We start from the raw sequence: 21,668 nt of genomic DNA, 5'->3' as shown, positions 1-21,668 counted from the left end.
TACATCAGACAGTAGTCCATATTTGACCTAAGGAACATATATCTGGCCCAAGAGCACTTGATCTTGAACTTTCTATAGATACTCATTGACTCCTGATTTTATTTCAGCCATACAGAAGTCCATTCTAGACCAACTTAATCTTTTTTCACCTCGATCATGAATTTTGTGTACATACTCTTTGCCTCACTCTGAAGTTACTTCAGACATACATGATCCCATGTTTGACTCACAGAACATATCTCTGGCAAATTAGTCCTCGTCCATGAACTTCATATACATACTTATTGACTCCATCTGATGTTAGATAGGCCAGACACAGTAGTCTATATTTGCCCGACTGAACCTATTTTCTGGCCAAAGAGTATTCGACATTGAACTGTTTATACATTGTCTGATGCTACTTCACCCATCAGTCAGTCCATATTAAATCAACTGAACATATTTCTGGCAAATTACTCCTCGATCAAGAAATTTCTATACTAACTCATTGATTCTTTCTGATTAAACCTCATCTATAGAGTATTGCATATTTGACCTAACGGACATATTTCTGGCCAAAGAGTACTCAATCTTGAAATTTCAATGCATACTCATTGATCCTACTTGAGCCATATATGAACCTTCATTTTGACCTAATGAACATTTTTCTATTATATATAAAAACTTGTCAAACACTCATTGGCCAGACATATGTTCAGTTGGTAAAATAGAGACTACTGTCTGGCTTATCTCACATCAGAAGGAGTCAATAAGTATGTATATGAAGTTCACAATCGAGGACTTATTTGCCAGAAATATGTTCAAAATGGATTTCTGTATGGGTAAAGTAACATCAGAAGGAGTCATTGAGTTTGTATGAAAAGTCCATGATTGTGGACTAATTTGCCAGAAATATGTCCAGTACGTCAAATATGGACTTCTGTGTAGCTGATATAACATCAGATGGAGTCAATAAGTGTGTATATGAAGTTCATGATCAAGGACTAACTTGCCAGAAATATGTTCAGTAGGTCAAATAGGCAGTACACTGTAGCTGACGTAACATCAAAAGGAGTCAATGAGTTTATATAAAAAGTTCATGAACGAGGACTAATTTGCCAGAAATTTGTTCAGTAGGTCAAAATGGGTTCATATATGGCTGAAATAAGATCAGAGTGAATCACTGAGTATGTACTGAAAGTTCAAGATCGAGAACTTTTGGGCCAGAAATATGTTCATTAGGTCAAATATGGAATACAGTACGGCTGATATGACATCAGAAGGCGTCAGTAAGTATATATAAAAAGTTCAAGATCGAGTACTGTTTGTCCAGAAAGGAGTCAGGAGTCAAAGAGCCAGTATAGGAATTTCTTGATCAAGATCTAATTTGCCAGAAATATGATCAGTTATAATATGGACTGAATGATGGGTGAAGTAACAGCAGAAGGTGTCAATGATAATGTATAAACAGTTCAAGTTTGAGTGCTATTTGGCCAGAAATATGTCCATTAGGTCAAATATGCCAAATTCTATGGCTGAAGTAACATCAGAGTAAGTCATGTATATAAAGTTCATGATCAAGGACTCTTGGGATAGAAAAAATTTAATCAAGTCTAATATGGACTCCTGTATGACTGAAAAAAATCAAATGGAGTCAATAACTATGTATAGAAAGTTCAAGATCGAGTACTCTTGGGGCAGAAATATGTTCAGTAGGTCAAATATGGACTTCTTTGTAGATGAAGTAATATCAGAAGGCATTAATGAGTATATATAACAAGTTTAATACTGAGTACTCTTTGGCCAGAAATATGTTCAGCAGGTCAAATATGGAATGCTCTCTGGCTGATGTAACATCAGATGGAGTCAATACTTGTGTATATGAAGTTCATGATCGAGGACTACTTTGCCAGAAATATGTCATTCAGGTCAAATATGCAATACTCTATGGCTGAAGTAACATCAGGATGAGGCATGTATGTCAAGTTCATGATCGAGGACTCTTGGGACAGAATAAATGTAATCAATCAGATGGAGTCAATGACTATGTATAGAAAGTTCAAGATCAAGTACTCTTGGGCCAGAAATATGTTCAGTCGGTTAAATATAAGACTCCTGTCTGGCATATCTCACATCAGATGAAAATAAGTATGTAAATAAAGTTCACGATCGAGGACTAATTTGCCAGAAATATGTTCAATATGGATTTCTGTATGTGTAAAGTAATATCAGAAGGAGTCAATGGTAATGTATGAAAAATTCAAGATCGAGCACTCTTTGTCCAGAAATATGTCCTTTAAGGTCAAATATATTCAAATACTGTATGGCTGACGTATAATCAGAAGGAGTCAAGGAGTCAGTATAGGAATTTCATGATCGAGGACTAATTTGCCAGAAATATGTTCAGCAGCTCTAATATGGTCTTCTGTATGAGTGAAGTAACATCAGAAGGAGTCAATGATAATGTTTAATAAGTATACGATCGAGTGCTGCTCTTTGTCCAGAAATCAAATATGCAATATTCTATGTCTGAAATATAATCAGGAGTCAATGAGTATGTACAGATAGTTCATGATCGAGGAGTAATTTGCCAATAAATATTCAACGGGATAATTCATATTGTGAATGCAGTTATATGATTTGTTATGTATCTCTTCAATGCAGACATGAAATGATTTATTTATTGTATTTATTCCAATGCAAAAGCACATATGGTCTGTGTTATCTGTTCAATGCACAACGTAATAAGTTATGCAATGTAATGAAACAGCGACAACCTTATATCTTGTTATGCATTGCAATGCAACGGCACATATATGTTATCTCTTCACTGCACAACGTATTAAGATAGATCTTATATGCACTGCAATGCAACACATACCTCTTTAATACACAACAGAATAATTTAAATATTGAATGCAATGCCATGCAAAATCAAACAAGTTATGTGTTGTCTCTTCAATGTACAACGGAATGCGTTAATTCTTGTATCTATGTTATTGTATTAATTGCAGTGCAACAGCATGTATGATATCTCTTCCATGCATAACGGAATAAGTTAGTTCTTCTATACAAAGCAAGGTTTATATGTTACTTCTTGTATGCATTGCAATGCAACAGAACTTATGTATTACCTATTAAATCCAGAAACCAAATGAAAGTTATTGTTTTATTGCAATGCAACAGCACATGTTAGGTTTTCTTCTCAATACACAAAAGAATTAGTTTTTGTATGCAATGCAGTTCAACAGCACCGATGTTATGTGGTTAATTGAACAAAGCACAACAAAATAAGTTAGTTTGAGTATACAATGCAGTTGAAACAGTGCATAGCTTATATGTTATTCATCACTGCACAACGCATTAAGTTAATTAGATCGTTTATGCAATGCTATACAAAAAGCACATATCTTATGTGTTATCTCTTCAATGCACAACGGTATTCAGTGCTTCTATACAATGCAATGAAAACGTGCATAAAAGCTCATGCATTGCAATGACGAAATAAGTTTATAAGTTAGCTAGGATTTTGGATGCAATGCAACAGAATATATGTGTTATGTCTTCACCGCATAATGGATTAAGGTTAGATCGTGTATGAAATGTAATGCATATATGCTATCTCTTTAATGCACATAACGACAGGAGTTAGTTCTTCTGTATAGTGCATACCTTATATGTTACTCATCCTGCACAACGGTTTAAGTTAGGTCGTGTAAGAAATGCAATGTTATCTCTTCAATGCACAAATGAAATGATTTAGTTTTCGTATTTATTGCAATGCAACAGGACATATGGTATGTGTTAACTTTTCTATTCACGTCGTTGTTCTTTATACAATACAAAGAATCAGCGCATGCTTGCCCGCAATGCAACAAAACATACGTGTTCACTCTTTAATACACAACGAAATATATGTCACATTTTAGTTCTTGTATACAATGCACTGCAACAGCACCCGTGTTATATGTTATCTGTTCATGGCACAACGGAATAAGTTTTGTATTACAAAGCAAGGAAATAGGCCATATACTATTAGGTCTTGTATTCATGGCAATGCAACCACGCCTGTTATCTCGTCAATGCATAACGGATAAGTTCATTCATCGCAACACCACGTGTAATGGTGTTATATCTCTTCAAAATCCATGAAGAGTAAAGTTAGTTCTTGTATAGAATGCAAGAAAACAGTGTATAACTTACATGTTGCAATGCAAAAGCACATATGTTATATTAATTTTTCTATGCACAGCGTAATGTTATCTATTGTTTGCACTCCAATGAAACAGTTCTTGATGTATTGCAATGCAACAGCATATGTGATTTGTTTTCTCTTCAATGCACAAAGGAAAGAGTTAGTTCTTGCTTGCTATGCAGTGAAAAAGCACCTGTCGTGTTGTCTCATTTACTGCAAAACGGAATAACTTACTGCAATGCAACGCACGTTATGTGTTATCTCTTCAGTGCATAAAGGATGAGTATAATGCATTCATCGCAACACCATGTGTAATGTGTTATATCTCTTCAATGCATTAGGAATAAGTTCTTGTATACAATGCAAGGAAACAGGACATAACTTATATGTTCTAATGCAACGGCACATAGTCATATTCATTTCTTCTATGCACGACATAATAACTTCATTATTGTGTGTAATGCAATAAAACAATTAGTTCTTCTATTTATTGCAGTGCAAACAGCATATTTGATTGTTTACTCTTCAATGCACAAACGAAATGATTTAGTTTTGTATTTATTGCAATGCAACAGTACATAGTTATTCATTTCTTCTATGCAAAGCGTAATGTTAACTATTGTACGCAATACAATGAAACAGTTAGTTCTTGTATTTATTGCAGTGCAATAGCATGTGTGATTTGTTTTCTCTTCAATTTACAAAGGAAAGAGTTAGTTCTTGTATGCAACGCAGTGCAACAAGAACCTGTCGAGTTATATCTTCAAGTGCAAAACAGAATATCATACTTGCAACACAAAAGACACGTTATTTGTTATCTCTTCAATGCATATGGGATGATTTAGTTCATTCATCGCAGCACCACATAATGTTATGTGTCATCTCTTCAATGCGTGAGGAATAAGTTAGCTCTTGTATACAATGCAAGGAAATAGTGCAAAACTTACATGTTAATTCTTGTACGCGTTGCAAAGCAAACAGCACTTTATATTAATTTCTTCTATGCACATCATAAGTTAACCATTGTACGCAATGCAATAAAACAGTTACTTCTTGATGCATTGCAATGCAACAGCATATGTGATTTGTTTTCCATTCAATGCAGAAAGGAAAGAGTTAGCTCTTGCATGCAACGCAGTGCAACAAGCGCTGTCGAGTTATCTCTTTAAGTGCAAAACGGAACAACTTACTGCAATGCAACGCACGTTATGTGTTATCTCTTCAGTGCATAACGAATGTGTATAATGCATTCATCGCAACACCATGTGTAATGTGTTATATCTCTTCAATGCATGAGGAATACGTTCTTGTATACAATGCAAGAAAACAGGACATAACTTATATGTTGTAATGCAACAGCACATAGTCATATTCATTTCTTCTATGCACAACATAATAACTTCATTATTGTGTGTAATGCAATAAAACAATTAGTTCTTGTATTTATTGCAGTGCAACAGCATATTTGCAATATGCTGTTGCACTGCAATAAATACGAAATGATTTAGTTTTGTATTTATTGCAATGCATAGTTATTCATTTCTTCTATGCAAAGCGTTATGTTAACTATTGTACGCAATACAATGAAACAGTTAGTTCTTGTATTTATTGCAGTGCAATAGCATATGTGATTTGTTTTCTCTTCAATTTACAAAGGAAAGAGTTAGTTCTTGTATGCAACGCAGTGCAACAAGCACCTGTCGAGTTATCTCTTCAAGTGCAAAACAGAATATCTTACTTGCAATGCAATGCACGTTATTTGTTATCTCTTCAGTGCATAACGGATGAGTTAGTTCATTCATCGCAACACCACATAATGTTATGTGTCATCTCTTCAATGCGTGAGGAATAAGTTAGCTCTTGTATACAATGCAAGGAAATAGTGCAATACTTACATGTTAATTCTTGTACGCGTTGCAAAGCAAACTGCACTTTATATTAATTTCTTCTATGCACATCATAAGTTAACCATTGTACGCAATGCAATAAAACAGTTACTTCTTGATGCATTGCAATGCAACAGCATATGTGATTTGTTTTCCATTCAATGCAGAAAGGAAAGAGTTAGCTCTTGCATGCAACGCAGTGCAACAAGCGCTGTCGAGTTATCTCTTTAAGTGCAAAACGGAACAACTTACTGCAATGCAACGCACGTTATGTGTTATCTCTTCAGTGCATAACGGATGAGTTAGTTCATTCATCGCAACACAACGTGCAATTTGTTATATATCTTCAATGCATGAGGAATAAGTTAGTTCTTGTATACAATGCAAAGAAAACAGTGCATAACTTACATATTGCAATGCAACAGCACAAATGTTATATTAATTTCTTCTATGCACTGCGTAATAAGTTAGCCATTGTATGCAATGCAATGAAACAGTTCTTGATGCATTGCAATGCAACAGCACATGTGATTTGTTTTCTCTTCAATGCACAAAGGAAAAAGTTAGTTCTTCTATACAGTTCATACCTTATATGTTTTATTCTTCACTGCAAAACGGTTTAAGTTAGCTCGTGTATAAAAGGCAATGCACAAACTTTATCTAATTAATGCACAAACAAAATGATATAGTTTTTGTATTTACTGCAATGCAACAGTTGTTCTTTTATACAATACAAGGAAACAGTGCATAATTGCCCGCAATGCAACAAAACATACGTGTTCACTCTTTAATGCACAACGAAATACGTTATGTCATTTTAGTTCTTGTATACAATGCAGTGCAACAGCACCCGTGTTATGTGTTAACTGTTCATGGCCCAACGGAAAAAGCTAGTTTTGGTATATACTGTTAGGTCTTGTATTCATTGCAATGCAACCACGCCTGTTATCTCTTCAATGCACAAGGAATGAGGAATAAATTCTTGTATACAATGCAAGGAAACAGTACATAGCTTATATGTTGTAATGCAACAGCACATAGTCATATTCTATGCACAACATAATAACTTAATTATTGTATGCAATGCAATGAAACAATTAGTTCTTGTATTTTTTGCAGTGCAACAGCATATTTGATTTGTTTTCTCTTCAATGCACAAAGGAAATGCAGTTTTTGTATTTACTGCAATGCAACTGCACAGTTATTCATTTCTTTTATGCAAAGCGTAATGTTAACTATTGTACGCAATACAATGAAACAGTTAGTTCTTGATGCATTGCAGTGCAACAGCATATGTGATTTGTTTTCTCTTCAATGCACACAGGAAAGAGTTAGTTCTTGTATGCAACGCAGTGCAACAAGCACTTGTCGAGTTATCTCTTCAAGTGCAAAATAGAATAACTTACTGCAATGCAATGCACTTGTTTATGTGTTTTCTCTTCAATACACGAGGAATAAGTTAGTTCTTGTGTACAATGCAAGGATATAAGTGCAAAACTTACATGTTAATTCTTGTATGCATTGCAAAGCACGTTATATTAAATTTCTTCTATGCACAACATAAGGTAATTGTTGCATGGAATGCAATGAAAAAGTTCGTTTTTGTATTTATTGCAGTACAACAGCATATATGATTTGTTTTCTCTTCAATGCACAAAGGGAAAGAGTTAGTTTTTGCTTGCAATGCAGTGTTGTTAGCACCTGTCGTGTTATATAATTTACTGCAAAATAGAATAACTTACTGCAATGCAATGTGTTATATCTTCGTTGCATAACGGATGAGTATATTTATGTATTTATTGCAATGCAACATGACATATGGTATGTATTATCTTTTCTATTCACATCGCTGTTCTTTTTACAATACAAAGAAAACAGTGCATGCTTGCCCGCAATGCAACAAAGCATATACGTGTTCACTCTTTAATACACAAACGAAAGATATGTCATTTTAGTTCTTGTATACAATGCACTGCAACAGCACCCGTGTTATATGTTATCTGTTTATGGCACAACGGAATAAGTTTTGTATTACAAAGCAAGGAAATAGGCCATATACTATTAGGTCTTGTATTCATGGCAATGCAACCACGCCTGTTATCTCGTCAATGCATAACGGATGAGTAAGTTCATTCATCGCAACACCACGTGTAATGGTGTTATCTCTCTTCAATCCATGAAGAGTAAAGTTAGTTCTTGTATAGAATGCAAGAAAACAGTGTATAACTTACATGTTGCAATGCACAAGCACATATGTTATATTAATTTTTTCTATGCACAGCGTAATGTTAACTATTGTTTGCACTCCAATGAAACAGTTCTTGATGTATTGCAATGCAACAGCATATGTGATTTGTTTTCTCTTCAATGCACAAAGGAAAGAGTTAGTTCTTGCTTGCTATGCAGTGCAAAAAGCACCTGTCGTGTTGTCTCATTTGCTGCAAAACGGAATAACTTACTGCAATGCAACGCACGTTATGTGTTATCTCTTCAGTGCATAACGGATGAGTTAGTTCATTCATCGCAACACAACGTGCAATTTGTTATATATCTTCAATGCATGAGGAATAAGTTAGTTCTTGTATACAATGCAAAGAAAACAGTGCATAACTTACATATTGCAATGCAACAGCACAAATGTTATATTAATTTCTTCTATGCACTGCGTAATAAGTTAGCCATTGTATGCAATGCAATGAAACAGTTCTTGATGCATTGCAATGCAACAGCACATGTGATTTGTTTTCTCTTCAATGCACAAAGGAAAAAGTTAGTTCTTCTATACAGTTCATACCTTATATGTTTTATTCTTCACTGCAAAACGGTTTAAGTTAGCTCGTGTATAAAATGCAATGCACAAACTTTATCTAATTAATGCACAAACAAAATGATATAGTTTTTGTATTTACTGCAATGCAACAGTTGTTCTTTTATACAATACAAGGAAACAGTGCATAATTGCCCGCAATGCTCTTTAATGCACAACGAAATACGTTATGTCATTTTAGTTCTTGTATACAATGCAGTGCAACAGCACCCGTGTTATGTGTTAACTGTTCATGGCCCAACGGAAAAAGCTAGTTTTGGTATATACTGTTAGGTCTTGTATTCATTGCAATGCAACCACGCCTGATATCTCTTCAATGCACAAGGAATGAGGAATAAATTCTTGTATACAATGCAAGGAAACAGTACATAGCTTATATGTTGTTATGCAACAGCACATAGTCATATTCTATGCACAACATAATAACTTAATTATTGTATGCAATGCAATGAAACAATTAGTTCTTGTATTTTTTGCAGTGCAACAGCATATTTGATTTGTTTTCTCTTCAATGCACAAAGGAAATGCAGTTTTTGTATTTACTGCAATGCAACTGCACAGTTATTCATTTCTTTTATGCAAAGCGTAATGTTAACTATTGTACGCAATACAATGAAACAGTTAGTTCTTGATGCATTGCAGTGCAACAGCATATGTGATTTGTTTTCTCTTCAATGCACACAGGAAAGAGTTAGTTCTTGTATGCAACGCAGTGCAACAAGCACTTGTCGAGTTATCTCTTCAAGTGCAAAATAGAATAACTTACTGCAATGCAATGCACTTGTTTATGTGTTTTCTCTTCAATACACGAGGAATAAGTTAGTTCTTGTGTACAATGCAAGGATATAAGTGCAAAACTTACATGTTAATTCTTGTATGCATTGCAAAGCACATGTTATATTAAATTTCTTCTATGCACAACATAAGGTAATTGTTGCATGGAATGCAATGAAAAAGTTCGTTTTTGTATTTATTGCAGTACAACAGCATATATGATTTGTTTTCTCTTCAATGCACAAAGGGAAAGAGTTAGTTTTTGCTTGCAATGCAGTGTTGTTAGCACCTGTCGTGTTATATAATTTACTGCAAAATAGAATAACTTACTGCAATGCAATGTGTTATATCTTCGTTGCATAACGGATGAGTATATTTATGTATTTATTGCAATGCAACATGACATATGGTATGTATTATCTTTTCTATTCACATCGCTGTTCTTTTTACAATACAAAGAAAACAGTGCATGCTTGCCCGCAATGCAACAAAGCATATACGTGTTCACTCTTTAATACACAAACGAAAGATATGTCATTTTAGTTCTTGTATACAATGCACTGCAACAGCACCCGTGTTATATGTTATCTGTTCATGGCACAACGGAATAAGTTTTGTATTACAAAGCAAGGAAATAGGCCATATACTATTAGGTCTTGTATTCATGGCAATGCAACCACGCCTGTTATCTCGTCAATGCATAACGGATGAGTAAGTTCATTCATCGCAACACCACGTGTAATGGTGTTATATCTCTTCAAAATCCATGAAGAGTAAAGTTAGTTCTTGTATAGAATGCAAGAAAACAGTGTATAACTTACATGTTGCAATGCAAAAGCACATATGTTATATTAATTTTTCTATGCACAGCGTAATGTTATCTATTGTTTGCACTCCAATGAAACAGTTCTTGATGTATTGCAATGCAACAGCATGTGTGATTTGTTTTCTCTTCAATGCACAAAGGAAAGAGTTAGTTCTTGCTTGCTATGCAGTGAAAAAGCACCTGTCGTGTTGTCTCATTTACTGCAAAACGGAATAACTTACTGCAATGCAACGCACGTTATGTGTTATCTCTTCAGTGCATAAAGGATGAGTATAATGCATTCATCGCAACACCATGTGTAATGTGTTATATCTCTTCAATGCATTAGGAATAAGTTCTTGTATACAATGCAAGGAAACAGGACATAACTTATATGTTCTAATGCAACGGCACATAGTCATATTCATTTCTTCTATGCACGACATAATAACTTCATTATTGTGTGTAATGCAATAAAACAATTAGTTCTTCTATTTATTGCAGTGCAAACAGCATATTTGATTGTTTACTCTTCAATGCACAAACGAAATGATTTAGTTTTGTATTTATTGCAATGCAACAGTACATAGTTATTCATTTCTTCTATGCAAAGCGTAATGTTAAACTATTGTACGCAATACAATGAAACAGTTAGTTCTTGTATTTATTGCAGTGCAATAGCATGTGTGATTTGTTTTCTCTTCAATTTACAAAGGAAAGAGTTAGTTCTTGTATGCAACGCAGTGCAACAAGAACCTGTCGAGTTATATCTTCAAGTGCAAAACAGAATATCATACTTGCAACGCAAGACACGTTATTTGTTATCTCTTCAATGCATATGGGATGATTTAGTTCATTCATCGCAGCACCACATAATGTTATGTGTCATCTCTTCAATGCGTGAGGAATAAGTTAGCTCTTGTATACAATGCAAGGAAATAGTGCAAAACTTACATGTTAATTCTTGTACGCGTTGCAAAGCAAACAGCACTTTATATTAATTTCTTCTATGCACATCATAAGTTAACCATTGTACGCAATGCAATAAAACAGTTACTTCTTGATGCATTGCAATGCAACAGCATATGTGATTTGTTTTCCATTCAATGCAGAAAGGAAAGAGTTAGCTCTTGCATGCAACGCAGTGCAACAAGCGCTGTCGAGTTATCTCTTTAAGTGCAAAACGGAACAACTTACTGCAATGCAACGCACGTTATGTGTTATCTCTTCAGTGCATAACGAATGTGTATAATGCATTCATCGCAACACCATGTGTAATGTGTTATATCTCTTCAATGCATGAGGAATACGTTCTTGTATACAATGCAAGAAAACAGGACATAACTTATATGTTGTAATGCAACAGCACATAGTCATGCACAGCCTAATGTTAACTATTGTTTGCACTCCAATGAAACAGTTCTTGATGTATTGCAATGCAACAGCATATGTGATTTGTTTTCCATTCAATGCAGAAAGGAAAGAGTTAGCTCTTGCATGCTATGCAGTGCAAAAAGCACCTGTCGTGTTGTCTCATTTGCTGCAAAACGGAATAACTTACTGCAATGCAACGCACGTTATGTGTTATCTCTTCAGTGCATAACGGATGAGTTAGTTCATTCATCGCAACACAACGTGCAATTTGTTATATATCTTCAATGCATGAGGAATAAGTTAGTTCTTGTATACAATGCAAAGAAAACAGTGCATAACTTACATATTGCAATGCAACAGCACAAATGTTATATTAATTTCTTCTATGCACTGCGTAATAAGTTAGCCATTGTATGCAATGCAATGAAACAGTTCTTGATGCATTGCAATGCAACAGCACATGTGATTTGTTTTCTCTTCAATGCACAAAGGAAAAAGTTAGTTCTTCTATACAGTTCATACCTTATATGTTTTATTCTTCACTGCAAAACGGTTTAAGTTAGCTCGTGTATAAAAGGCAATGCACAAACTTTATCTAATTAATGCACAAACAAAATGATATAGTTTTTGTATTTACTGCAATGCAACAGTTGTTCTTTTATACAATACAAGGAAACAGTGCATAATTGCCCGCAATGCAACAAAACATACGTGTTCACTCTTTAATGCACAACGAAATACGTTATGTCATTTTAGTTCTTGTATACAATGCAGTGCAACAGCACCCGTGTTATGTGTTAACTGTTCATGGCCCAACGGAAAAAGCTAGTTTTGGTATATACTGTTAGGTCTTGTATTCATTGCAATGCAAACACGCCTGTTATCTCTTCAATGCACAAGGAATGAGGAATAAATTCTTGTATACAATGCAAGGAAACAGTACATAGCTTATATGTTGTAATGCAACAGCACATAGTCATATTCATTTCTTCTATGCACAACATAATAACTTCATTATTGTGTGTAATGCAATAAAACAATTAGTTCTTGTATTTATTGCAGTGCAACAGCATATTTGCAATATGCTGTTGCACTGCAATAAATACGAAATGATTTAGTTTTGTATTTATTGCAATGCATAGTTATTCATTTCTTCTATGCAAAGCGTTATGTTAACTATTGTACGCAATACAATGAAACAGTTAGTTCTTGTATTTATTGCAGTGCAATAGCATATGTGATTTGTTTTCTCTTCAATTTACAAAGGAAAGAGTTAGTTCTTGTATGCAACGCAGTGCAACAAGCACCTGTCGAGTTATCTCTTCAAGTGCAAAACAGAATATCTTACTTGCAATGCAATGCACGTTATTTGTTATCTCTTCAGTGCATAACGGATGAGTTAGTTCATTCATCGCAACACCACATAATGTTATGTGTCATCTCTTCAATGCGTGAGGAATAAGTTAGCTCTTGTATACAATGCAAGGAAATAGTGCAAAACTTACATGTTAATTCTTGTACGCGTTGCAAAGCAAACAGCACTTTATATTAATTTCTTCTATGCACATCATAAGTTAACCATTGTACGCAATGCAATAAAACAGTTACTTCTTGATGCATTGCAATGCAACAGCATATGTGATTTGTTTTCCATTCAATGCAGAAAGGAAAGAGTTAGCTCTTGCATGCAACGCAGTGCAACAAGCGCTGTCGAGTTATCTCTTTAAGTGCAAAACGGAACAACTTACTGCAATGCAACGCACGTTATGTGTTATCTCTTCAGTGCATAACGGATGAGTTAGTTCATTCATCGCAACACAACGTGCAATTTGTTATATATCTTCAATGCATGAGGAATAAGTTAGTTCTTGTATACAATGCAAAGAAAACAGTGCATAACTTACATATTGCAATGCAACAGCACAAATGTTATATTAATTTCTTCTATGCACTGCGTAATAAGTTAGCCATTGTATGCAATGCAATGAAACAGTTCTTGATGCATTGCAATGCAACAGCACATGTGATTTGTTTTCTCTTCAATGCACAAAGGAAAAAGTTAGTTCTTCTATACAGTTCATACCTTATATGTTTTATTCTTCACTGCAAAACGGTTTAAGTTAGCTCGTGTATAAAAGGCAATGCACAAACTTTATCTAATTAATGCACAAACAAAATGATATAGTTTTTGTATTTACTGCAATGCAACAGTTGTTCTTTTATACAATACAAGGAAACAGTGCATAATTGCCCGCAATGCAACAAAACATACGTGTTCACTCTTTAATGCAACCACGCCTGTTATCTCGTCAATGCATAACGGATGAGTAAGTTCATTCATCGCAACACCACGTGTAATGGTGTTATCTCTCTTCAATCCATGAAGAGTAAAGTTAGTTCTTGTATAGAATGCAAGAAAACAGTGTATAACTTACATGTTGCAATGCAAAAGCACATATGTTATATTAATTTTTCTATGCACAGCGTAATGTTATCTATTGTTTGCACTCCAATGAAACAGTTCTTGATGTATTGCAATGCAACAGCATATGTGATTTGTTTTCTCTTCAATGCACAAAGGAAAGAGTTAGTTCTTGCTTGCTATGCAGTGAAAAAGCACCTGTCGTGTTGTCTCATTTACTGCAAAACGGAATAACTTACTGCAATGCAACGCACGTTATGTGTTATCTCTTCAGTGCATAAAGGATGAGTATAATGCATTCATCGCAACACCATGTGTAATGTGTTATATCTCTTCAATGCATTAGGAATAAGTTCTTGTATACAATGCAAGGAAACAGGACATAACTTATATGTTCTAATGCAACGGCACATAGTCATATTCATTTCTTCTATGCACGACATAATAACTTCATTATTGTGTGTAATGCAATAAAACAATTAGTTCTTCTATTTATTGCAGTGCAAACAGCATATTTGATTGTTTACTCTTCAATGCACAAACGAAATGATTTAGTTTTGTATTTATTGCAATGCAACAGTACATAGTTATTCATTTCTTCTATGCAAAGCGTAATGTTAAACTATTGTACGCAATACAATGAAACAGTTAGTTCTTGTATTTATTGCAGTGCAATAGCATGTGTGATTTGTTTTCTCTTCAATTTACAAAGGAAAGAGTTAGTTCTTGTATGCAACGCAGTGCAACAAGAACCTGTCGAGTTATATCTTCAAGTGCAAAACAGAATATCATACTTGCAACGCAAGACACGTTATTTGTTATCTCTTCAATGCATATGGGATGATTTAGTTCATTCATCGCAGCACCACATAATGTTATGTGTCATCTCTTCAATGCGTGAGGAATAAGTTAGCTCTTGTATACAATGCAAGGAAATAGTGCAAAACTTACATGTTAATTCTTGTACGCGTTGCAAAGCAAACAGCACTTTATATTAATTTCTTCTATGCACATCATAAGTTAACCATTGTACGCAATGCAATAAAACAGTTACTTCTTGATGCATTGCAATGCAACAGCATATGTGATTTGTTTTCCATTCAATGCAGAAAGGAAAGAGTTAGCTCTTGCATGCAACGCAGTGCAACAAGCGCTGTCGAGTTATCTCTTTAAGTGCAAAACGGAACAACTTACTGCAATGCAACGCACGTTATGTGTTATCTCTTCAGTGCATAACGGATGAGTTAGTTCATTCATCGCAACACAACGTGCAATTTGTTATATATCTTCAATGCATGAGGAATAAGTTAGTTCTTGTATACAATGCAAAGAAAACAGTGCATAACTTACATATTGCAATGCAACAGCACAAATGTTATATTAATTTCTTCTATGCACTGCGTAATAAGTTAGCCATTGTATGCAATGCAATGAAACAGTTCTTGATGCATTGCAATGCAACAGCACATGTGATTTGTTTTCTCTTCAATGCACAAAGGAAAAAGTTAGTTCTTCTATACAGTTCATACCTTATATGTTTTATTCTTCACTGCAAAACGGTTTAAGTTAGCTCGTGTATAAAAGGCAATGCACAAACTTTATCTAATTAATGCACAAACAAAATGATATAGTTTTTGTATTTACTGCAATGCAACAGTTGTTCTTTTATACAATACAAGGAAACAGTGCATAATTGCCCGCAATGCAACAAAACATACGTGTTCACTCTTTAATGCAACCACGCCTGTTATCTCGTCAATGCATAACGGATGAGTAAGTTCATTCATCGCAACACCACGTGTAATGGTGTTATCTCTCTTCAATCCATGAAGAGTAAAGTTAGTTCTTGTATAGAATGCAAGAAAACAGTGTATAACTTACATGTTGCAATGCAAAAGCACATATGTTATATTAATTTTTCTATGCACAGCGTAATGTTATCTATTGTTTGCACTCCAATGAAACAGTTCTTGATGTATTGCAATGCAACAGCATATGTGATTTGTTTTCTCTTCAATGCACAAAGGAAAGAGTTAGTTCTTGCTTGCTATGCAGTGAAAAAGCACCTGTCGTGTTGTCTCATTTACTGCAAAACGGAATAACTTACTGCAATGCAACGCACGTTATGTGTTATCTCTTCAGTGCATAAAGGATGAGTATAATGCATTCATCGCAACACCATGTGTAATGTGTTATATCTCTTCAATGCATTAGGAATAAGTTCTTGTATACAATGCAAGGAAACAGGACATAACTTATATGTTCTAATGCAACGGCACATAGTCATATTCATTTCTTCTATGCACGACATAATAACTTCATTATTGTGTGTAATGCAATAAAACAATTAGTTCTTCTATTTATTGCAGTGCAAACAGCATATTTGATTGTTTACTCTTCAATGCACAAACGAAATGATTTAGTTTTGTATTTACTGCAATGCAACAGTTGTTCTTTTATACAATACAAGGAAACAGTGCATAATTGCCCGCAATGCAACAAAACATACGTGTTCACTCTTTAATGCAACCACGCCTGTTATCTCGTCAATGCATAACGGATGAGTAAGTTCATTCATCGCAACACCACGTGTAATGGTGTTATCTCTCTTCAATCCATGAAGAGTAAAGTTAGTTCTTGTATAGAATGCAAGAAAACAGTGTATAACTTACATGTTGCAATGCACAAGCACATATGTTATATTAATTTTTTCTATGCACAGCGTAATGTTAACTATTGTTTGCACTCCAATGAAACAGTTCTTGATGTATTGCAATGCAACAGCATATGTGATTTGTTTTCTCTTCAATGCACAAAGGAAAGAGTTAGTTCTTGCTTGCTATGCAGTGCAAAAAGCACCTGTCGTGTTGTCTCATTTGCTGCAAAACGTAATAACTCACTGCAATGCAACGCACGTTATGTGTTATCTCTTCAGTGCATAACGGATGTGTATAATGCATTCATCGCAACACCATGTGTAATGTGTTATATCTCTTCAATGCATGAGGAATACGTTCTTGTATACAATGCAAGAAAACAGGACATAACTTATATGTTGTAATGCAACAGCACATAGTCATATTCATTTCTTCTATGCACAACATAATAACTTCATTATTGTGTGTAATGCAATAAAACAATTAGTTCTTGTATTTATTGCAGTGCAACAGCATATTTGCAATATGCTGTTGCACTGCAATAAATACGAAATGATTTAGTTTTGTATTTATTGCAATGCATAGTTATTCATTTCTTCTATGCAAAGCGTTATGTTAACTATTGTACGCAATACAATGAAACAGTTAGTTCTTGTATTTATTGCAGTGCAATAGCATATGTGATTTGTTTTCTCTTCAATTTACAAAGGAAAGAGTTAGTTCTTGTATGCAACGCAGTGCAACAAGCACCTGTCGAGTTATCTCTTCAAGTGCAAAACAGAATATCTTACTTGCAATGCAATGCACGTTATTTGTTATCTCTTCAGTGCATAACGGATGAGTTAGTTCATTCATCGCAACACCACATAATGTTATGTGTCATCTCTTCAATGCGTGAGGAATAAGTTAGCTCTTGTATACAATGCAAGGAAATAGTGCAAAACTTACATGTTAATTCTTGTACGCGTTGCAAAGCAAACAGCACTTTATATTAATTTCTTCTATGCACATCATAAGTTAACCATTGTACGCAATGCAATAAAACAGTTACTTCTTGATGCATTGCAATGCAACAGCATATGTGATTTGTTTTCCATTCAGTGCAGAAAGGAAAGAGTTAGCTCTTGCATGCAACGCAGTGCAACAAGCGCTGTCGAGTTATCTCTTTAAGTGCAAAACGGAACAACTTACTGCAATGCAACGCACGTTATGTGTTATCTCTTCAGTGCATAACGGATGAGTTAGTTCATTCATCGCAACACAACGTGCAATTTGTTATATATCTTCAATGCATGAGGAATAAGTTAGTTCTTGTGTACAATGCAAGGATATAAGTGCAAAACTTACATGTTAATTCTTGTATGCATTGCAAAGCACGTTATATTAAATTTCTTCTATGCACAACATAAGTTAATTGTTGCATGGAATGCAATGAAAAAGTTAGTTTTTGTATTTATTGCAGTACAACAGCATATATGATTTGTTTTCTCTTCAATGCACAAAGGGAAAGAGTTAGTTTTTGCTTGCAATGCAGTGTTGTTAGCACCTGTCGTGTTATATAATTTACTGCAAAATAGAATAACTTACTGCAATGCAATGTGTTATATCTTCGTTGCATAACGGATGAGTATATTTATGTATTTATTGCAATGCAACATGACATATGGTATGTATTATCTTTTCTATTCACATCGCTGTTCTTTTTACAATACAAAGAAAACAGTGCATGCTTGCCCGCAATGCAACAAAGCATATACGTGTTCACTCTTTAATACACAAACGAAAGATATGTCATTTTAGTTCTTGTATACAATGCACTGCAACAGCACCCGTGTTATATGTTATCTGTTCATGGCACAACGGAATAAGTTTTGTATTACAAAGCAAGGAAATAGGCCATATACTATTAGGTCTTGTATTCATGGCAATGCAACCACGCCTGTTATCTCGTCAATGCATAACGGATGAGTAAGTTCATTCATCGCAACACCACGTGTAATGGTGTTATCTCTCTTCAATCCATGAAGAGTAAAGTTAGTTCTTGTATAGAATGCAAGAAAACAGTGCATAACTTACATGTTGCAATGCAAAAATGTCATATTAACTTTTTCTATGCACAGCGTAATGTTATCTATTGTTTGCACTCCAATGAAACAGTTCTTGATGTATTGCAATGCAACAGCATATGTGCTTTGTTTTCTCTTCAATGAAGAAAGGAAAGAGTTAGTTCTTGCTTGCAATGCAGTGCAACAAACACCTGTCGTGTTGTCTCAGTAACTGCAAAACGGAATAACTCACTGCAATGCAATGCACATGTTATGTTTCATCTCTTCAGTGCACAACGGAAGAGTTCATTCATTCATTGCAACACCAAATATTTAATGTGTTTTCTCTTCAATGCATGAGGAATACCTTAGTTCTTGTATACAATGCAAGGAACCAGTGCATATCTTACATGTTGCAATCCAACAGCACACAGTTATATTAACTTCTTCTATGCAAAGCGTAATAAGTTAACTATTGTACGCAATGCAATGAAAAACTTAGTTCTTGCAATGCAACAGCATATGTGATTTGTTTTCTCTTCAATGCACAAAGGAATAACTTACAGTATGCAATGCACGTTATGTGTTATCTCCTCAGTGCATAACGGATGAGTTAGTTCATTCATCGCAACACCACGTGCAATTTGTTATATATCTTCAATGCATGAGGAATAAGTTAGTTCTTCTATTCAGTTCATACCTTATATGTTTTATTCTTCACTGCACAACGGTTTAAGTTAGCTCGTGTATGAAATGCAATGCACATATTTTATCTGTTCAATACACAAACGAAATTATTTAGTTTTTGTATTTATTGCAATGCAACAGGATATATGATTAACTCCTGGTATGTGTTATCTTTTCTATTCACATCGTTGTTCTTTTATACAATACAAGGAAACAGTGCATAATTGCCCACAATGCAGCAAAACATAAGTGTTCACTCTTTAATGCACAACGAAATATACGTCATTTTATTTCTTGTATACAATGCAGTGCATTGTACGTGATTACATTTTTTTCTTTCCCAAGAATCCTCGATCACGAACTTTATATACATGCCTCACTCTGATGTTACTTCATACATTGAGTATTGCATATTTGAATTACCAAACATATTTCTGGCCCAAGAGTACTCGATCTTGAACTTTCTTTACTGACTCATTGACCTTCTAATATTACACCAGAGAGACAGCCATATTTTTGGCAAATTAGTCCTTAATCATAAACTTTTTATACAAACTAAATGACTCCTCCTGATGTTACATCACCCATCAGTCAGTCCATTTTAGACCAACTGAACATATTTCTGTCCCAAAAGTACTCGATCTTGAATTGATTCTGATCTTACTTGAACCATATATTTTGACCTAATGAACATATTTCTGGCATATTAGTATTCAGTCTTGAACTTTCAATACATACTCAGTGATTGACTCTGATCTTACTTCAGCCATATGAACCGATTTTTGCCCTACTGTACAAATTTCTGGCAAATTAGTCCTTGATGATGAAATTTCTATACAGACTCATTGACTCTTTCTGGTGTTACATCAACAAACAGTAGTCCATATTTGACCTAAGAAACATATTTCTGGCCCAAGAGCGCTTGATCTTCCTATAGATGCTCATTGACTCCTTCTGATTTTATTTCAGCAATACAGAAGTCCATTTTAGACCTACTGAACATATTTCTGGCAAATTAGTCCTTGACCTTGAACTTTCTATACATACTCATTGACTCCTGATGATTTTATTTCAGCCATAAAGAAGTCCATAACAGACATACTGAACATATTTCTGGCAAATTAGTCTTTGACCTTGGACTTTCTATACATACTCATGAACTTTTTATACACGCCTCACTGTGATGTTACTTCAGCCATAGAGTATTGCATATTTGACCTAAGGGACATATTTCTGTCCAAAGAGCACTCGATCTTGAACTGTTTATACGTTATCTGATGTTACGTCACCCATCCATATTACACCAACGGAACGTTTCTGGCAAATTTGTCCTCGATCAAGTAATTTTTATACTGACTCATTGACTCAGTGATGTCACATCTGCCATACTGTAGTCCATATTTGACCTAATGAACATATTTCTGGCCAAAGAGTGATCTTGAACTTTTTATATATACTTACTGCTGCCTTCTGATGTCACATCTGCCATACTGTATTTGATCTACTGAAGATATTTCTGGCCCAAGAGTACTCGATCTTGAACTTTCTATACATAGTCATTGGCTCCATCTGATTTTTTTCAGCCATACAGGAGTCCGTAGTAGACTTGATTATATTTTTCTGTCCCAAGATTCCTCGAACATGAACTTATATGCACACCTTATTCTGATGTCACTTCAGCCATAGAGTATTGCATATTTGACCTAATGGGAATATTTCTGGCAAAACAGTCTTCGATCATGAACTTTCTATACATACTCATTGACTCCAGATTATACGTCAGCCATAGAATTTTGCATATTTGACCTAATGGACATATTTCTGGCCAAAGAGCACTCGATATTGAACTGTAATACATTATCATTGACTCCTTCTGATGTTACGTCACCCATCAGTCAGTCCATATTGGACCAACTGAACTTATTTCTGGCAAATTTGTCCTCAATCAAGAAATTTCTATAATGACTCATTATATAAACGTCATCTATAGAGTATTGCATATTTGACCTAACGGACA

Source organism: Ctenopharyngodon idella, chromosome 8 (genome assembly GCF_019924925.1).
Source record: "Ctenopharyngodon idella isolate HZGC_01 chromosome 8, HZGC01, whole genome shotgun sequence".
In the NCBI taxonomy this organism is placed as follows: Eukaryota; Metazoa; Chordata; class Actinopteri; order Cypriniformes; family Xenocyprididae; genus Ctenopharyngodon; species Ctenopharyngodon idella.
This window is presented reverse-complemented; position numbering follows the sequence as displayed.